Raw genomic sequence first — 13486 nt, 5'->3', positions numbered from 1 at the left:
GGCTTAGTGTGCTGAGTATAGGGTGGCTTAGTGTGCTGAGTATAGGGTGGCTTACTGTGCTGAGTATAGGGTGGCTTACTGTGCTGAGTATAGGGTGGCTTACTGTGCTGAGTATAGGGTGGCTTAGTGTGCTGAGTATAGGGTGGCTCAGGGGCGTACATAGAAATCACTGGGCCCCATAGCAAGCATCTAAATTGGGCCCCCTAACCCCGCCCACTAACCACCCCTGGCCCGTCCCACCTCCTGTCCTGGCTCCTCCCATGCCACACCCCCATTAAAGAATCCCTAATGCCCCCCAAGGAGTAGGAGAGCACACTGTCCACTATGAGCCCCCCAAACCCTTAATGCCCCCCAAAATGCTCAGGACAGTGTTCTTTCCTTCTACTCTTCCCCCCCCCCCCCGGGCATTTTGGGGTAATGGGGGCATAAGGGGGGTTCATAGAGGATTCAGGGGGGGAGGCTCATACAGGACAGAGTAGGAGGAAAGCAGACTGTCCTTTATGAGCCCCCGAAACCCTTAATGCCCCCGAAAATGCTCAGGACAGTGTGCTTTCCTTCTACTCCTCTCCCCCCTGGCATTTTCGGGGGCATTAGGGGTTGAGGGGCTCATAGAGGACTCAGGTGGGGGGAGGCTCATAGAGGACAGTGTGCTTTCCTCCTACTCCTCCCCCCTGGACATTTTGGGGTAATGGGGGCATTAGGGGGCTCATAGAGGATTCGGGGGGGGGGGGGGGAGGCTCATACAGGACAGAGTAGGAGGAAAGCAGACTGTCCTCTATGGGCCCCCCTCCCTATAAGTTCTCTTGCTGCCTGGCAATGCTGCAGCCTGCATTAACCTATCTATCTAACCCTGGGGACCCTTCCCAATATAACAAACCACCGGCACCAACCGTGTCTGGTCAGGAGCTGGCAAGCAGTCCTTCAGTCTGGGGCTGAGAAGGGATCGATGCAGGGTGCAGGCTGCCTACTTCACTCGAGTCGCGGCTCAGCTCAGGTCAGACAGACTCAGAGAATGAATGTGTAATGACCGGCGGTCCGGCGCCTGCCCCTGTTGCCCGCAAACACTGGCCAATCAGCAGCTGCCTCTTTGTGCTGCTGACTTGCGCTGATTGGCCAGTGTCTGTGAAAACCAGAACACACCTGCAGGCTGGCCGGGCGGGAGAATCAAGTTGAAGCAGTGAGGCAGAATGAGCAGGTTAATACAAGGGGGGGAGGGGGCCGGGCGCCGATCAAAGGCAAGTGCCGCGGGCCCGCGATTTGCCTGCGCCGCCCACAGTGTGTGTTAGTACTAGTATTGCCTGGCTAAAATAAATGGAGGGGGCGGGGCCTTCCGTGCACTCCGGGCCCCCCTGCGCTGCGGGCCCCATAGCAACGGCGTGGTCTGCCTATATTGGCGGTACGCCACTGGGGTGGCTTAGTGTGCTGAGTATAGGGTGGCTTACTGTGCTGAGTATAGGGTGGCTTAGTGTGCTGAGTATAGGGTGGCTTAGTGTGCTGAGTATAGGGTGGCTTAGTGTGCTGAGTATAGGGTGGCTTAGTGTGCTGAGTATAGGGTGGCTTAGTGTGCTGAGTATAGGGTGGCTTAGTGTGCTGAGTATAGGGTGGCTTAGTGTGCTGAGTATAGGGTGGCTTACTGTGCTGAGTATAGGGTGGCTTAGTGTGCTGAGTATAGGGTGGCTTAGTGTGCTGAGTATAGGGTGGCTTAGTGTGCTGAGTATAGGGTGGCTTAGGCCTTCACAAAGTTCCCAAGATTTTCTTGTAGGCCATGCCCCTGTCAAAGCCTAAAGCAGGCCCTGTAATGCTCCAGTGCAGAGCAACTACCTGCAGGCTGCAGAATTATTATTATTTTGTTATTAAAGGGGTTATGTCATGATTGATTTAAAAAAATGAAATTAGATATCATATACTATGAGAACAATCTCTTTCTAAAAAAGCTAGAACCAGCCCCGTACCTCACTTGGATCCAGAGATCTCCCTATTCATTTCACTAATTGCTCTGCTAGACTTATTTCAGGCTGGCAGCTCTGCGGGTGTGTCCTTTGTGCCGCAGCTCTTTTCCTGTAACTGCCACAGCTTCTAACAGAAGATATGGTTGGTGTCAGTTGAAGAATTAAACTGAGCGCGTGCGACCACTTCAGTGAGGTGGACAAAATATAAGGTAAAGAACAATCAGCAGGTGGCGCTATACAGAAACATATCATTGAACAGCTCAGTGGTTATACAGTTTTTGTAATTACATGAAATTGATAAAATATTCAGAACCAGGTACTGGTTTCGAAGAATGTAGAATATTTTTCGTAGCACAACTCCTTGTGTAGGGTTGGGGGCCTGCTCCAGTGCCCAGCCATAGGAATTTGACATGATATTTATCAGTGGGGCCTAAATAGTGATTGGCCTAATCCCTGGCATCATAATGGAAGATAATTACTAATACCAGTACTAGTAAAATTCCCACGGGCCTACTGCACAGATTCCATTTAGGCCCCCACAGTAATAAATCTCCTTATTAACTCTATAACCACCAATCGCCTTACATGTACGGCCCTTGATGCTGGGTTTAAATCCAGAACGCTGTAGCGCTGGATTAAAACTTCTGCTCCTGCTATCATCTTGCAGGAGCAGCTCGGGTCCCTGGCGGTCAGTGACAGCTGGGGATCCTAAGGAGAAGACAGAAGCCGTTTATTACCGCTACTGTCTTCTCCTTTGCTCGGTGCATAGCACTCAATGAGCGCTATGCAGTGAACAGAGGATGTGGCTATGGACCTGGTGATCACCTGCCCGATGGTAGTTGGGGTGCTCTTGGTGTTAAGAGAATTGTACGGGTGCAAGGCAGGAGATGTAGGCCCCGTGGCCGGCGAATGGTGCTGAAGTCAGTCACCATGCCAGTTGTAGAGGATAAATACGTTCAAGCACAGTGCCAAACAATTCACAGGGCAAATCTTCCTCAATTTCGATTTATGGATTTGAGCAAAGTTGGGGGTTGCAGAACTCCTTTCCTCTATCCTTCCTAAGTCTCTCTCTGCAGAATCCAAGGCTGCCAATAATGTTCTTGCAAACTTGTCGGTAATTCCCAGGCAGAAGGGCACAGGATTAAGATACGGTGGGCCACGACCATGTCAAAGTTTGAAAGGGTGTATTAGCATTGTCCCCCTCGCAGCAGTAAAGTTTTTTATCAGCCTTACAGCAAATATCTTACTGACTGACTCCAATGCTCGGCCTTGCAGATTCTGGACCTTCTAGTTCTTCCTTTCTCTCTTTGGAGTACTTGGATCTCTTAGTGATAGTGATTCTCTGGAGCCCACCGTTGAGGGGTGACCACATGTAGCTTCTCTCACTTCCACAGCTAACACACTACACTGGAGGCGAACCGAAATCCGCCACCTTGATTTTAACAGCAGCAGAGTCAGGATTGTTAACCCCGACTGATCCATACAAAGCTATACTGGGTATAATAAATGACATAAAAAAACATGAAATAGCAGTACATAATGAAACAACTTTGCAAGTACCCTATTCTGGGGTACTGCAGGTGTGTCCACAGGTTAGGGGATGAAATACTTGGCCTGTCCTTGGGGCTGGCAACCCACCCTATGCTCCTGTTCTTCTTATCAGTACAATTACCCTTACAAGAGTAAATGCAAATGAAAACCTCCCCCTTCTCACATCTATGCTCAGAATTATTAATGGCAGATCCCACCTTAAATATTCCAACCTCTATGCACATAATCTTCTACACAGGGTTATTTCTGAGCCACCATTAGGCAGGGTCCACAGCTAACTATCAATCATGATACAAAATGATATGGGAGCTCCATGTCTCACCTGGTAGGGTAACAGCATTCCGGCTCTCAGAAGATAGGATATGACTGTGAGGTATTTGCTGACCTCCATGTCCGCTTGGTGCCGCAGAGAGCTTCTCCGGATCCTCTGAAGTCTGTTTTACATTAACCTATTTCGGGAGTTTCACAATAATGCCAGTACAAAACATAATAGCAGCCAATGAGCCAGGATGAGGAGCTTGCTGAGGACACACAAGAATCGGCTCATCTTACACATGGGCCATATTAGATTCCACATTTGCACCTCAGGGTAAAAGAAATCAAGCAGGGCCATAAATCAGGAACCATTAAGGTGTTCACATTGTGGACGGCTCCATCTGTGCAGGGTTTTTTGGCATGTGACTGCACCCACTCAACGTCCTACCAAGACAACATCGGTCAAAAACCAAGCAGATACCCCTCCATATAGAGAGATATTCCATATTCAAGACCCTAATCTCTTGGCTAGAGAAGGAAACTCTAAAAAGAACATCTCTCGCTTTGGGGGATCTGTCTGGTCCTGCATTGCACAGATAACTCTTTGATTTGAATGGGTGCAGCGAGCCGCAAGGGCAGTGTGGAGGATAGGTGTAGTTGTGCTCACAGTTCACAGCACTGGGCCATGCAGTGATGAGAAGGGCGCACCTTGCTTCCCTTAAGGCACACCCTAGTTCTGGGGTTCTTCTACCTGATGTAGGTTGAGGTGCCTTTGGTGTTGAGGGTTGCTGTGAGGTGCAAGGCAGAGTCCCCTTGGCTGCTGAAGAAGGAAGTACAGTGTAGTGGTGCAGGAAATAGCCAAGTTAACAGCAGAATGGTTCTTTACTGAAGAATAAAGTTCTGGTACATTAAATACAGTTCTCAGGATGCATGGGCTGGCAGTTCTCTACAGACCTCACAGGTTACATGGCTGCAGTAACAGTTAATAGCCCAAGATCTTTCTTTTTCCTCATACTGCACTTCTCTAGCTGAGTTTTGCAGTATCCATAAATAGGTTGGCCTTCAACGTCAGACTAAGTTCTGCACCTTTATCACCTGGTTAATGTTACTATAGGTTTCCACTGTGGGATGTCATATGGTGGACATGTCCTTGTTTAGGCTTGTCCAGGGTCAGAAGCCTTTCACTTTATGGACAATTTCTGCAATGAGCCTATAAGCTTCTCTTTTAGGCAGGTTATCACCACAGAGCTTCTACTCGCACCTCCTCTCAACACTGGAATGCTTTTCAATGTTATTTTCTCCACTTCGGCTAGCATTATGCTTTCTTGATGGCTATCTTTTTTAGGGCTGTGTTTTGCTCACGCAGCACACTACAATGTCTAAACATCCACTGTCTCCACACTGAATGTTTGTGCTCTAACCACTCCCTATGGGGGTGTAAATGACCCCATCTATCGAATGGTTGCTATTAACTTGTAGAGCAAATTACATACAGAATGCATCAATATACAATAACTCACATTTTTGATCTTTTAGCACAGAAAACGTATTTGCAGTGACGCTGTGTCGTAGTAATGGAACACTGTATGCTTGTGTAGTACTGAACACTTATTGACCGATTTGTCAAGGGATATTGCTAACAAGTAGAGGTTATCAAAAGCGGACAGCCCCTCTAAAGTGTTTTAAAGGATTCAGGGGGCAGAAGACAATTCCAGGGCTCATGACTGACACTTTCTAGGCCCATTGAGTAGGCACAGTTACTCCTAATAGTTCAGCTAAGGAGAACCAGAGACATTTATGTGTCAGATACACCTGGTAAGTATTGGTCACATCAATGGGACTCCCACCAATGACCCCTGTTGGGTCTATGAAAACAGTCAAAGGAGGTCAAGAGAGGGGGATGAGAAAAAAAAACAAGTCAGGAATTGAAGGTCTCCATTGTAGTCTAGGGTATTATGGGCCAGCCAACCATTGCCATAATCTATTGTTCAAAAACACAGAGGTGTAACTCAAAGCGTCTGGACCCCAAAATATATAATCTGTAATAGGCCTCTCACCTACCATGTGCCAATACTTATAATACTGGTGTGTTATTATGCGCAAGAAGGTGCCAGACCCCAGAGTAGATCTGGCGCAGCAACTACACGGCGCCATCTACTGTGTAGTGGACGGAGCTGGTTGCCATTCACTGCAGTAACCAGCTCCATTGACCACACAATAGGCATAGCTTGGTAATTCTGGTGCCAGAACTACTCATGAACATCTGGATGGCAGGGGTGCAGGATGTTGGACCCTCCCCCCCCCCCTCCCAATCTGATATTAATGGCCTATCCTGAAGATATGCTATCAATATCAAAATACTGGATAACCCATTTAAAGGTGTTGTCTGGTCTAGAGCTATCCTATATCAATATCAAATCAGTGGAAGTTCGACACTACATACACTGTATAGTTGCCCAAAACAACTGATTGGTGGTGGTGCTAGGTGTCAAGCTCCCACCAATCTGATATTGGTGACCTGTCCTAAGGTTGGGTCCTCTATATCTGTGTATTATACATGCACAGTTGGGTTAGCCAACTTATATCTAATGTGCATGGACACCTTAAAATTGAAGTCAGGAACTGCTAGGAAACACTGAGATCTGCAAATGTTCCAAATTTCAAGCACCTAGCTCCAATTTATGGCACGTGGGAGGGGTGTAAAATCCAGATTGAAAGCAAAGTTTTTTAGCCACATAATTCCTCAAACCTGAAACCACTAGATCAAGTCCTGTGAGATGATTGTGTGACGCCTCCTGTTCGTCAACGTGTCAGTTATCGCCACTTGTCGCAAACTGCGAGGGACAGAATCCTTGAACTGATAAAGCTTGGCTTATCACTCTAGCAGATCGCTACCCACCTAGGCCAAGATATCAGTGATGTTCAACGTTGCGCGTTGGTGGTTGGGAGAACAACGACGACCTGGAATGACAGCAAGAGGTGGAGAGAGGAGAACCTCTGCACAGACAGATTGTCTGATTAGAAGAATTGGACATCACATCCTAAGCCTAGGTCTACACAAACCATCAGAAGATGTCTGCATGACGTCATATTCCAAGCCTAGGTCTACACAAACCATCAGAAGACGTCTGCATGACATGACGTCACATCCCAAGCCTAGGTCTACACAAACCATCAGAAGATGTCTGCATGACATGACGTCGCATCCCAAGCCTAGGTCTACACAAACCATCAGAAGATGTCTGCATGACATTGGACTACGAGCCAGATGTTCAGCTACAGGTGATCTACTGATCTCACGCCACCGCTATCAAAGACTATCATGGTGGACAGCAAGATGGCAATGGAGGCTGTAATGGGGGTCTATACTCTTCAGCGATGAGTCCCACTTTTGTTTCTGATGCAATAATAGCTGGAGATTGGTCTGGAGACTACGCAGGCAACGCCATGAAGAGGCCTTCACAAAGGAACGTCACACCGGTCCTACTCCAGGAATTGTGGTGTGGGGTGGCATCATGTATGGTAGCGAGGCCCCTCTAGTCTTCATTTCAGGTGCACTAATAGCTCAGCGCTACATTGATTTGGTTGTGGAACCAGTGCTACAGCCATAAACACTGCAGGGACCGGAAAATGAACATGGCAGAGGCAGCGGAGGAGCAGAGCAGAGGGGAGCAGGTAAGTATGAATTTGCTGTTGATGGAGGAAGGCTGCGGGCACTAGATAAAAAGTAAGGGAGTTCAATATTGAAGACTTCGAATCTGGTGGGGGTCTGACTAGTGCAGATCAGGTGCAGCCTCTTCCTAGTCCAGTTATGTCACATCAGTCACATGACCTAGGCGCAGGATGGCGTTACATTTGAATTACTATGGCTGCTCACTAGTACAATGGCGCAGACGGTTTGCCAAGCAACTGACTCCGCTGGGTATCAGGCGCCACAATGACGCAGGCTGAGTGTTGACTTCAACACACCCGCCTGCATCCAGGAGCTGGCAACTCAGGCCAGAAAAGGCCTATGGATGGTGGAGGGAAGTCAGGTGGGTAGATGTTTTTTTTATTTTTTGCTGACCTTAGGGGAATATTGTGTGTGTGTGAGTTTTATAGCTATAGGGGGCCCTCTAAGTGCTGAGGGTACAAAACTGGGCAATACACCTACTGGGAGCGACCGGGATCGATGAGATGAGCATCACTCGCTTGAACACATTCACATGAATTAGAGAACCCTTTCCTCTTTCTATGATGACCCTTTAGGGTCAGGGCATGGTTGGAAATAACCAGAGATTCTTGTTTTATTAGCTTTGTTTTCAGACAATGTCCTGTAGAGTCAGGGTGGGGGTGACAACTCGAGGTCCAGGAACAATGTATGGCTCCAGGCAGAGTTTATAAGATTGGGAGGAACAATGGCAGCTCTCAGTAACTGGATCCCACCAGTCACATCTTTTAAGAGAGAAATCTATTAATATTTCCGTACAAGAAACATCCAGCCAGAAATTAGACTGTATTACCGCCAACGCTCAAAATACTTGCAGAAGTGTTATCTCTGCAGCTTCTATATCTTTTTTTGTTCTTAAATGGGTTGTCCACTTTATAAAACACATTTTCATACACCCCATTAGGGAATTCTGAGTTAATAGAGGAGGGTCCATTGTTAAAGATCTTCATCTTAAGAGGATACAAAGAGCGTCTCTTGCCCTGGAGGACTCGTACTGTCCTGCATTACACAGAAAATCCATTGACATGAATGGACACTGTGTAATGCTTCATTTCCCCTGTGGTGGCGCTGCAGAGAAACTGAACACTTATTGCCAGGCTTCCCTCAGAGATTACAGATAATTTGCAGAGGAATAGTGTGTGATCTGACTTTCAAGGGTATTTTCTAACAAATGGGGGTTGTCCACAAGGAGAGGATTATGAAAACAATATAAAAACATTTAAAGGGCTTGTAACGGAGCTCTATCATGACCTGCCCACATTTTGTATCATAGTGTATGTAGAAATTTGTTCCCTGAGAAGTGACCTTGGGATCCGTGGCAGTAGTGGAGGAACATATTCTTATAGAGATACAGAAGACACCAAAGGGAGAAATTAGGTAAAAACTACAACAAAATCCTCAAATAAAACATACGAATTCTGGCGTGTATTTGGTGCGGAAACAATGAGAAATCCACATGAAAATCCATTCAGAAACTCTGTCTGGGAAAACCCCACCCGTGGGCTGGTACCCTTAGGCTAGGGCTACACGTTAACGTGTCGCGCGACAATAAGCCACGCAACATTTTTTGCAATGATAGTCAATGGTGTCGCTCTGCGACATCCGACATGCTGCGACTGAAAAGCGACAGTTGCACAAAAATACAACTTGGATGCACTTTTTGCGACTTCCGTGTCACAGTCGTAGCATGTCGCGATGTGACACCATTGACTAGCATTATAAAAATTTGTGTAACAAGAAGTCGCGCGACAACTGTCCGCTTTCACAGAGCCTGCACTGATATAATTGTACCAAATTTATTAAACGTCACGTTGCTTGACAAGTTTGGTGCATCTTTGCAAATAACACTTTTTTCTAGTGATATTCCTTCATTTTTTACACCACCTCTCTAGTTTTTTTAGCGACTTTTTAAAAACTCTCGGTGGATAAAAGTCTAATGAACCACGACAACTATCCCACCCATTTAGTGACAGTGGCATAAAATGACAAATAATCACAAAATTATTTTTTTTTACCCGATGAGTGAAGTTCCAGTTTCTTTTTTTTCACCACATTCACCACGTTGAGGATTTTTTCCTCTTTTGCAGTGGCAGGAGAGCTTTGATCCCAATTAGCGTTCAGTGAACCAAATTTCCTTGTGCTTCGTGGTAACGAACCAATTTTCCCTGAATGGCGGTAAAAAATAAAAAATAAATCTGTTTTAGCGCAAAGAGCTGCCCGCCGCCATCTTGGTTGAAGATCCTGCGCGAAATCCTATGCATGGTGATGTATGACGAGATTGCACACTAGATCTTCAATCGAGATGGCACCGGCAGCTGTTCTCGATCAAATGGATGAGGTAAGTATGATTTTATTAATTAAAAAAAATATATGTTAATGTCAGATGCTGCGATCAGCTATGAACGCGGCATCTGCGGGGTACATTGACGGGGAGCGGCGCAATTGCTGTTCTGTCATTGCACCCATTACTTACACAGAAATGCGCTTCGTGATGAAGTAATTCGTCATGAAACAATTTTTTTAGTAAAATTCAGCGAAGCCACCAAATCGAATTTTTCAATACTTCGCTCATCACTAGTCCCAATCAACATGATTGAGTTTCAAAGATAAGTCATTGGCAACGAGGTAATCCGGACCTCAGGAAAAGAATTGGGTGACCGTGTAATCTTATCGGCTCGTTCTCTATTGTTCTGGAGGTATTGTGCTGCTTGTTGTCATAGTGTTGATTGTGTATCACTTGTGTCTCCCTTGAAGCGATGCTCATTGTTATTCATTGACCATTGTTCCCATCCCAATCCTCAATGGCTCCAGGGTTGTACTGTCTAGAGGCGTCATTATCAGTCCTAGTCTCCTCTGATTGGATAGCCCCATTTTCTGGATGCCTATAAAACGTATCCACAGTCAATTGCAGACCAGGTCAGAGGAACACCAATGGAGCACATAACCATATTACTTTTATTGGCGGCAGTATGGACCTTAGGATATGCCGTGCCATTACAGGTAAGTCCTGCCTGCTAGACTATAGGGAAAAATTCTATTTTTTTCAACCCAACCCCTGCAGTGCCCTCTGTATATTTCCCCCCCGCGCTCCGTGCCCGCTGGACACCGAATGGCCCCCATAGTGCCCCGACCCCAAAGTCCCCCCTCATTAAAACTAATGGCCCCCCTTGGGGCCCGTAGTATAAATAACAACCCCAAAGTCCCCCCTCATTATAACTAATGGCCCCCTAGTGCCTCTGATTATATACAATGGTGCCCCGTTTGGCCCCCTATATATAATATCCCCCCCCCCCCGGATATGTCGTGTCCCAGGTTTAGGAAATGCTGAGTGGTATGTTGCAGCCTAAAATGTCTCTTAGGCCTCCTGCACACGAACGTGTGCTTCCTGTTGCCGTATTGCGGACCGCATTTGCGGATCCGCAATACGCGGGCGCCGTTCTGTGGCCATTCTGCATCACGGATGTGGATCCATTCACTTTAATGGGTCCGCAAATCCGGAGATGTGGAATGGTACGGAACGGAGGCACGGAACGGAACCCTACGAGAGCACTACAGAGCGCTTCCGTGGGCTTTCGTCCCATACTTCCGTTACGCAAAAATATAGAACATGTCCTATCTTTTTGCGGAACGGCCGGATCGCAGACCCATTAAAGTGAATGGGTCCGCGATCCGCTGCGGCTGCCCCTTGGACGGTGTTCGTGCATTGCAGGCCGCATTTTGCGGGCCACAGCAGGACCACGGGGCGTTCGCGTGCAGGAGGCCTTATTGTGTGTCACGGTGCTCCTACATGGATACCGTTGGACCCCAGGCTTTGGCTCCGAAGCAATAAATAGGGGGAATAATTGAGGGATAAAAACATTCCTTGAGATGAAGTTCAGTGGCAGCTTTACTTCACATAAACGTTCTCCAGAACGGTTTATAGGCTTTGTCTCGGTTCCAGCAGGCTTTAGCATGAAGCTGGCAGGCAAACTCCTCTCTTCTATATCTGTTTCTCTCTGGCTCTGCTGTACTGACAGGCTGGCTATATAACTGAGCTTTTTCTGGATGCTGCACTTCACTTTGTAGTCTGACTCTAGGTTAGGCCAGGGAACTTTCCTCCTGGCTCCTGAGGCTTCAATCTTTGGCCTCCATGGCCAGCAGAGCTTAAGGTGCTCTGACTGGCGTGGGCACATCCAACAGAGACGTGCCACTGCACATCCTTCCCCTAGCTGGGGGTAAACTAGACTAACTCTAACTGGTCCCCACCCTTCCTGCAGGAAGTAGGACTAGCCCACTTCCCTACAGAGGGGAGTTAGAATGGAATGGTTAGCTCCTTTCTACATAATTACAGCTCTGCCGGGTTTGCTGCCACCTGCTGGTGAACCAGGTACATTACATGAACAGTTACATAACATTAGAAATGCACAGTCTATAGGACCTGGAACATGCATAAGATGACATGGGGTTAGACCAATAAAGACAGTAGCAAGGTGTAGCCTCTGTAACCGTATTTTTGGGACTTCAGAGGCGGACCCATTCATTTCTATGGGACCGCAAAAAAATGCAGACAGAACACGGATGTCATCTGTGTGGCGTCCGCATCCGTCACACAAATTATAGAACATGTCTTATGTCCTAGTCATTTCTACTACTAAGCCCACGAAAAATGGTGCATACACATAGGGCTACGCAGTTTGTGGATCGCAAAACATGTAAGGTCGTGTGCGACGAGGCCGAAAGTTGAATGTTCTTTCTGTGTTTGCTTTGCATACTGACAGGTAGGTTTGGAATTTAGTCTCCTCAATATAAATTAAAAATAAAGATAAAAATAAGAATTAAAAAAAATTAAAAATGATAAAAGTTCACCACTGCGTTTTCTTTGGAATTTAGATAGTAAACCCCGCTGGGGACAGGGAGGGATGACAATCTCTGTACGGTGCCGCGGAATATGTTGGTGCGATACAAATAAAATGTTTATGTCTTTTTTTTCAGAACCAGCCCCTAAAGGCTTCACAGTCAGGTAGGTACAACGTTATCTTTATTTTTTTATTTTATGCACTTATATAGCGCCACTATATTCCACAGACATTAGCATCCAACTGTCCCCGATCCGGCTCATAATCTAAGGTCTATCTGTATGTCCTTGTAGTGTGGGAGGAATCCAGAGAACCCGGAGGAAACCCTATATGATATTAATGACCTAATTTGAGGATAGGTCATCAATGTTTAGAACCCTTTTCAAAATGGACAAACTGCAGTACCAGATACAGCCCATACACAAAGGTGGCGCTGTTTCTGGAGAAAAAAAATCTATTTTTCTATTCGTGGACAATCTACTCTTCTCTCATGTCTTGCACCCCATGTTCATGCAAATTTTCCCAGAATAGGCCAGGGGTCTCCGGCACTCCAGCTGTGACGAAACCACATCTCCCAGCATGCACACTTGCTCAGCTGTTCTCAGACAGAAGTGAATGGAGCATGATAGGAGTTGTAGTTTCACAACAGCTGCAGTGCCAGAGCCAATGGTGCCCCACAAGCCTTTCCCCATATCCTAGAATTCCAGGATTTTACGCCAATTACCAGCATTACTGGGTTTACTGGAATTGCACAGATCAATGGTGAAACGTACATACATATGGCGATATATTCTTGTATTATTTCTGCTAGACGACAGGAATAACCTGCAGCCAATGCTGATATGTAAGGGACACCACTAATAAATGTTTCTTTATCCCCACCAGGACCTGCGGAGCAGGAGCAGAAGACCATATCTGACATCATACAGTCTGCAAATGCTTGTAAGATCTGTGCATTTTACCTTTATTTTATATGGAGACTGAGCTTTGGTTGCTGGGTTATTTAAAGGGGTTGTTCTAGTGTTTAATAGGTCATCAGTATCTGACAGGGGCGTAACTAGAAGTGACTGGGCCCCACAGCAAATATTTGTAAGGGCCCCCCTCAGCGCGCTTCGCACCTCCCTCCTCCTGTGTAAACCCCACTCCTTTGGCACAGTGTAGCGGTATACTGTATATTGTGTGGCACA

This window comes from Bufo gargarizans, chromosome 10 (assembly GCF_014858855.1).
Source record: "Bufo gargarizans isolate SCDJY-AF-19 chromosome 10, ASM1485885v1, whole genome shotgun sequence".
Taxonomy (NCBI): Eukaryota; Metazoa; Chordata; class Amphibia; order Anura; family Bufonidae; genus Bufo; species Bufo gargarizans.
This window is presented reverse-complemented; position numbering follows the sequence as displayed.